Genomic DNA, 7,773 nt, shown 5'->3' with positions numbered 1-7,773 from the left:
TATTTTTGGGGCTTTTTATGTCTTCATTGGAGAGACAGGACGAAGAGAGAGAGAGATAGAGAGAGAGAGAGAGAGAGTAAGCCAATTACACCCAACCTATTATCCAGTAGCAATGGACTACAGATGGAATGTAGCTTTCAGCTAAATCTGGTGCGCCCATCTCTTTGTTTATTGCAAACATTTAATGTAAGTGCACATTGTCCTTTTAAATAAACAAACTAAACAAGTAGCGTGTGGGAATGTGGGAACATAGGGTTTCATTTTGGTTAATTTTGAGAATTTGTTTTAGAAAAATCTTAGAAATGTGGGAACATTTATTTTAAACTGGTTTATAGCATTTGTATTGTTGTACATGTATTTTAATGTATCCTCATATCGTGTTATGGGGTTTTATGTAACTGAATGTTGTACATTTTAATCTGTTTGTTTACACAAAGGCTCAACTGGGGACACGAGTTGGAAATTAGCAATAGCTATATACTCTTTATGCAGCACATCAGTTTCATGCTTTGTATTGAAATTATGTTAAATTGCATTGTCCCTATTAAATAAATAAATTCAAATTCAAATAGGGCTGACCCCGTGCAAACTAACCACTAGTCCAGTGGTTCTCAACTGGTGGGTTGGGACCCAAAAGTAGGTCTTGGAGCTGTTTTCAATGGGTCGCATCGCGTGTGTCAAAAAGTCTGTAATGCACTTTTTAAACATGTTTTTTGGTTTAACTTCTCGCTTCAGTGACATGTTTTGTACCGCCTGAAATCCAAACTGCACAATTTTTCAGTAAACAAATCTGATTTTCGAAAAATATCTGAAATTTAGGTCGCTGTTTTTCATAAAGGAGTTAGAGTTGGGTCCTGAGGATCGACAGTCCACCGGCGCCCCAGTGCCCCCTATTCACACATCACACCCTGAATAAACATGCAACATAATAAAATAATACAGGTAAAGGTGGAAGTGGGGATTTCATCTTAAAATGTTTGTTTCTAAATAAGTTGGAACGTCTAATGATGCTTAACAGGTAAAATTTTACAGATGATTTTTTTCTCAGGATATCTTGAAATAATTTGCTTCCTGGTCTTATTCAGGTAAACATGGCTTCCATAAGTAATGAGATTTTTTTTTAGTAGTAATGAGACCTCTACATGTACTAAGATGTGAGTTTTTGCAGTGCAGTTTAAATGTTTGCACATCACACACGACTCACATCCAGAATTCATCGTGGGTAACTCCACCATGTTCTTTGTCTTTCGTGCACTTTTTTTAAATTTTTCATAAAAACGATTGAATTTAAATCTCCTGCGTGGTCACGTTTGTGTCGGCTCAGCTCAGAGATAAGATCTGATCTGATGTCACACTTTGTTCCTCACACAGTCTGCAGTGTACTCGGTCTGTCGTGTCTGTAGCGCTGGACGGAGCGCGCTTATCTGCTGTGTTCATGTTTGATTCAGTCAGTGGGAAAAACCGGCGCTCGTATAACCAGAAGACACCTGCTCAGCTCTGCAGCGGTGAAAACACAGCTGAGTGAGAGTGTGTGTTCAGGCCTGTTGGAGCTGAACACACAGTGTGTGTGTGGACTGTAACAATAACAACAATAGAAAAAAATTATAGTGTGGCATTTTTTGTCAGGAAAAAAAATAAGTTAAAATGTAAAGATATCCCAGAGAGACGGTTCACCATAAAAATTCAGAAACGATTCGATGGCTGGGAAAGAACTACAAAACAGTGCAGCGTCAAACCAAACATGCTAAATGCACGGATAAGGAGGAACTAAACCTCGGCTGACTTGAAACTAAATAGTCAACAAGACCAGAGAAACACAAAACAACACAGTGGCTGCCATGGAGACCTGAAAGATAGGTTGACCATAAACGTCCCGATCTGACCGGGACCGTCCCGAGTCCCCACAGAGATCTATGTCCCGCTTTTGAAACAGTCCCAGTCCCGGTTTTAACCAACCAAAACAACACACCGTGCTAACAACCCTGTTCTGTCTGTAAAAATATCAATCAACGTCGTTGTTTTAACCAACAGAAAAACATCTCTTATACACCACAGGTCAAAGTTCAACACTGATTCATGTGTCCATCAATTTCAGCGTTGCGGCTGTTTCTTAGCTAGCCTAGCTTATGATGCTAACAGGACCTGCTGCGTAACGACAGGCAGGCGAGCCGTCATGCTGAACAAGAAGTCGGAGCTGTATTTTTTTTTTTATAAATCTCTGAACTCTTTGACCGTGGCTTTGTGCTGGGGCGGCAGTAGCTGCAGTCAGTAGGGACTAGGGTTGGGATGGTTGTCGGTTCAAGTCCCGGTGCTGACTAAATCTGGAAATTGGTCTGGTAGCTGGAGAGGTGCCAGGTCACTTCCTGAGTACTGCAGAGGGGTCCTTGAACCCCCACCAAGCTCAGGAGCGCTCGCTGTGTGCAGCCCCCACACTCTGACATCATCATGTCCACAGGATCCTGTTTGTGCATGTGTGTGTTTCAGTCTGTGTGTGTTTCAGTCTGTGTTTGTGTTTCAGTCTGTGTCTGTTTCAGTCTGTGTGTGTGTTTCAGCCTGTGTGTTTCAGTCTGTGTCTGTTTCAGCCTGTGTGTGTTTCAGCCTGTGTGTGTTTCAGTCTGTGTGTGTGTTTCAGCCTGTTTGTGTGTTTCAGCCTGTGTGTGTTTCAGCCTGTGTGTGTTTCAGCCTGTGTGTGTTTCAGTCTGTGTCTGTTTCAGCCTGTGTGTGTTTCAGCCTGTGTGTGTTTCAGCCTGTGTGTGTTTCAGCCTGTGTGTGTGTTTCAGTCTGTGTGTGTTTCAGCCTGTGTGTGTGTTTCAGTCTGTGTGTGTTTCAGTCTGTGTGTGTGTTTCAGTCTGTGTGTGTTTCAGCCTGTGTGTGTGTTTCAGTCTGTGTGTGTGTTTCAGTCTGTGTGTGTGTTTCAGTCTGTGTGTGTTTGTAGCATGTTCAGCAACAGAGTGCAAAATTCAATTTCTCCTGGCAAGATTAATAAAGTATATCTTCTTCTTCTATTTTCAACAATAGCGTACAGATTGTGATAAGAGCCTGAGTACAAAGTTAAGATTATGAACATGTAAACACACAGATGATTACAGAGTGAGACAAAGAGAAATCTTCCCATTTTGTCTTCTGACCTCCTTTTATCTGACACTTCTCTGTACAGTAACAAAGAAATCAAATATTCAGGCTCCTGCAAGAAATATGCATCTTCTCGTCCTAAAACACATTTCCCCTTCTGTCAGACTTGAAGAACTGCGGACTGTTTCAGCTCAGATTTCCAGTCTCCATCTTTGCCTGATTAGAAAACTAAATATTTAAAGAACTACAAAAAGAGAAATCAGCTTTGAAACATGAGTACAGTCGACATTATTGAGCACGATTCTTTATTCAAAGTTTTGGCTGTTTTTTTCAGCCGCTTGCAAGTGCAGAGCTGAAGACATGCGGGGCAGTGAGTCGTGGATGTAGCCATTTGCTTGCAGTGCATCCTGGGACATGTAGACACTGCCTCCCCAGCTCGTCGTAAAAACTCTTATTGGTATCTACTCTTAATTTCTTGTTTAAAACTCATATTTTATTGCATGACAGTGCAAGAAGAAGAAGTTCAGCTCTGTGAAAGCGGGCCTTACAAACAGACCGTCCTCCCAAAGCGATGTACATTTTGCTGTGCAGCACGATTGCACAAAAAGTAAACGATGCAAAGTTGTGCCCTGTGACATAAACGAGAAGAATGATTGACATTTTCATCTTAGTTTGCCTGTCATCTTGAGAACTGTGACGTCCCTCTGGCCTGTTAATAGTTAGTAGGTGTTGCCTTCTCCTCTGTTGTGTTCAGGTACATGATGTCATTAGTAGGCTCGGCCGACCAATCGGAGTGACTGAGAGCACCTGGATGCTCACAGTCACTATAAAAGCTGCCACCTCAGTCTGCTCAGAGAACCTTGTTTGGGTGCTTCATCTTCCTTTCCCATCCAACAAATGCGCAATATCACACACCAGCTCACTTACTATATTGACATTCAAACCTCATCTCTTTGCAATTTAATGTAATTATATCTGAGAAGGAGGATGAGAATCGAGTTTGTTTGTGGCTGTAGGTCATGTCAGAGCAGACCTGCAAAAGCATGACTTGAGACTTTTTATGAGTTCAGAGGTAAACCTGGGCGGCTGTGGGTCAGTGTCAGTCGTCTCTCAATCCTATGGGTCGGGGATTCAATCCCTGCAGCAGCTGTCGGAAAGCTGACTCGGCAGAGATCTTGTGCGACACTCGAGGAACTTCTAAAAGAAAGAAAGAGGAAGATGTGAGTGTTCGTGCTGGGACATAAAATGTAAGAAACCTATATTTTCATTTTATGGACATGCAACATTTTCCTCATGTAGTGCAGGTTTATCACAGTGAACTTCTAATCATGTTGAACTTCTAATCATGTTGAACTTATAATCATGTTGAACTTATAATCATGTTGAACTTATAATCATGTTGAACTTATAATCATGTCTCTGTTTCCTTGAGCTAGAAAAATGAATAGTATCAAACAGAAAGGTTGATAGCAGGCCGCCGTTACGCAACAGTTGAAGATTATTCCGCTGATGTGACCTACTCCACTTTGATATCAGAAGTTACATGAAGAGTTTGTATCAGTGAACTAAAGATGGGAAACGATGAGCTGGCTGTTCAGATTTAGATATGAATAAAGTCTAAAACACAGAGTTCAAGATATGAGAGAGAAGTGTGTAAACATTAGATCTTTTCAATGTTTGCTTTATTTTGATCCTTTGATTAAAAAAAGCTTTAGCTACACGAGGACTGTGTGTTGAGTTTGGCACCCCCTGTGGATAAAAGCAATACACTGCTGTTGCAAAGATCATGATACTGCCTGTGTTTTAATATTTTTGAGTCGTTGAATTGCATACAGTAAGTTAAAGGTCACATATTCTCCTCCTCTTCAACCAGTTTAAATACATCTCAGAGCTCCTCAAAACATGTGTGTGAAGTTTCTTGTTCTAAATCCACTCTGATCCTGTATTTGATCATGTCTATAAACCCCTCTATTTCAGCCCTGCTCAGAACAGGCTGTTTCTGTGTCTGTACCTTTCAATATGTAAATGAGCTGTGTCTGACCACGCCCCCTCTCTGGAAGGGCTCGGGTGTACTCGGTGCTTTCTCGCTCCATGTCCTATTGATTACGGTGAGAAGGCAGACTCAGAGGGCAGAACAAACACCTAGCTGTGGGAGTGTCACCTACCTGGGGGAGGGGCTACTGCCCTTTGTGATGTCATGAAGGGAAAATCTCCAAACGGCCTGTTTGAGCACACATTTTCTGAAAAGTGGAGCAGGCAGAAGACGGAGAGGATGGACTTTTCTCATCATTGGGGGGTTTTATGGACAGATTAGACACACATATTAGAGTTCGAGGAACATGGTGAAGTGGATTTTGTAGAATATGTGACCTTTAAACTTTGCATCAAAGTTCTTTGAAATGTTTAAACAATGCAGGGCGCCGGATAGCCTAGTGGTTTTGTAGTTTTCCCCATGTACAGAGGCTGTAGTCCTCATCTTAGCACCCGTTGGTTCAGATCCAACCTCTGCCCTTTCCTACATGTTGTCCCCCCGCTCTCTCCTCCAAAAATGTCCTGTCGGTCTTCAGCTTTCCTCCCTAATAAACCAAAATTAAACAGAATAGAAGCGTGCAGTGAAGTATCACTGTTATCAAACATCTTTTATTTAAAGAGTCTGGGCCAAATTGGGCAGCGACACAAACACAAAGAAAACAAAGGAGACATTTCAGAAAGCAATATCAACTTTTTCGGCAAGATGTTCTTCTGTCAGAGGAATCTCAAATGAACCCGGGGTCTTGGAAACACCTTCCTGAAGTGCGTGCTTCTCTGATGGTGTTTTTATCTCTCCATCGACCTTTGCTCTCAAACATTATTAAACCTCTCAAACGTTTCCCCGGAGGCCTGAAACATCCCTCCTTTAAAGGCTCCTCCTTTGAGGCTTGTGTTTCCTTCCTTCATGTAACTCACACTCTTACACAACCTCATGTCTGATACTGTCAGCGCAGGCTGCAGGTCTCTGATGCCCTCCAGCGACGCAGCTCGACCTGCAGAGGAGGAGCAACAGGCTGCAGCTCTGCTCTCAGGAATCATGAGTTGTTTCTTGTTTTGCATTTTCTGTAAATCATGGTTCAGATTTCAGTTCCTGATTTATTTAGTCTTGTTCTTCCCTCGTGTAGCTGAACTCCCTGTGTGTTGTTTTTATCTTCATGTGGGTTTAGTTTTTACTGTTTCCTGTTTTAGTTTGGAGCTTTTGCGCCTGTGCATCATGTCTTGTGTTACTTCCTGCCTCCTTCAGTTTTGATTGGTGTCATTGTTCTCACTTGAGTTTGATTACCCCAGTGTGTATTTAATGTGTTTCGAGTTTGGAGATTTCTGCCGTACATTGCGTGATCTAAAAACTCTTACTAACATCCAAATAATCTTCTCTCTAGTTCTTGACTAAAACAGCTTTTATACACAAGGGGAGGAGCCGGCCGGCCCGTCCATGTGAACACGGCTCTGACAACAACTCAGCCAGCGGGACTCGATCTTCTCTCTCATTGTAGACAGTCATGACTCAGAGACACATTTACACAGGAGAGACTGGATTTATGATTTATTTATGTGGAACATTCTTCCTTTAATGATAATAACCTGGCTACATGTCAACATTTAACAAAGAGAGTTTTTTTACATTTTCCTCGACCAACTTCTATCTGCAGCATATTGTAGAGGTGTTCAGAATATATACACACACACACACACACACACACAAACAAACTGTCCATAGTTGCAAAACAGGTGATGATTTGCAGAATTTCCTGTTTTCTGCCAACTGATAAAACTGAAAGTCAAATATTGCATAACAACTTAAAAACTGTTTGTCAATAAAGTCGAGCTGCCAACGAGCTCACATCAAACTTTGATCTGATTTTATTTAAAACTGAAAACAAGAACATTCACCAGGACGAAGCTCCGGATCCTGGGGATATTTCTATTCGTTCTAATAACTTGGAGATGGATGTTGTTTATTGATAAAGCGCTCTGACTACAGCTGTCCTCTCCTCTAACTTGTTGTTTGATAACATCAACAGAAAATGTATTTATAGCAGGTAGAAAGTACGGTGGCCCTGAAGGTCAACTACAACAACATTTCACTGAAAGCGAAACATTAAATGAAACCAAAACGTCGCTTCATGTCTTTGCGTTCCATTAAATATTTTATTTGTCTTCGAAGAAAAATTTTGGAGTTAAGAGAAATGTTTTTTGCAGTTGACCTTCAGGGCCACCGTACCTCTGAAGCATTTAATTTCTGTTCTATTAGCTTTTTAAAATGTAAACATTTCAATGGTATTGTTATTATTTATTTACATTTTTAAGCCATTTTTGCCTTTTATTTGATCAGACTGCTGAAGAGAGACGGGAAGTGGGAGGAGAGAGAGCGGGGGGTGACATGCTGCAAAGGGCAGAGGTCGGATTCAAACCCTCGGCAGGACTCCATCCTCTGTACAAAGGGGCGCAGGACATAACCGCTCAGCTATCAGGCACCTTTCTTTGTATTTATATTTATGGGACTTTCTGACCTTTGTTTTATACAGAATATGTTATAACTGCCCCTTCAAGTACAACAGAGTATATCACTCTGCTCTGTTTTGGTTTAACTGCCAACGGGAATAAAAACCGTCTAAAGATGTGTGCCGTGGACCAACTGGTTTCATAAGCTGATAAACGGGTTTCAGGGCA

The sequence above is a fragment of the Labrus mixtus genome, chromosome 15 (assembly GCF_963584025.1).
Source record: "Labrus mixtus chromosome 15, fLabMix1.1, whole genome shotgun sequence".
Classification (NCBI taxonomy): Eukaryota; Metazoa; Chordata; class Actinopteri; order Labriformes; family Labridae; genus Labrus; species Labrus mixtus.
This window is presented reverse-complemented; position numbering follows the sequence as displayed.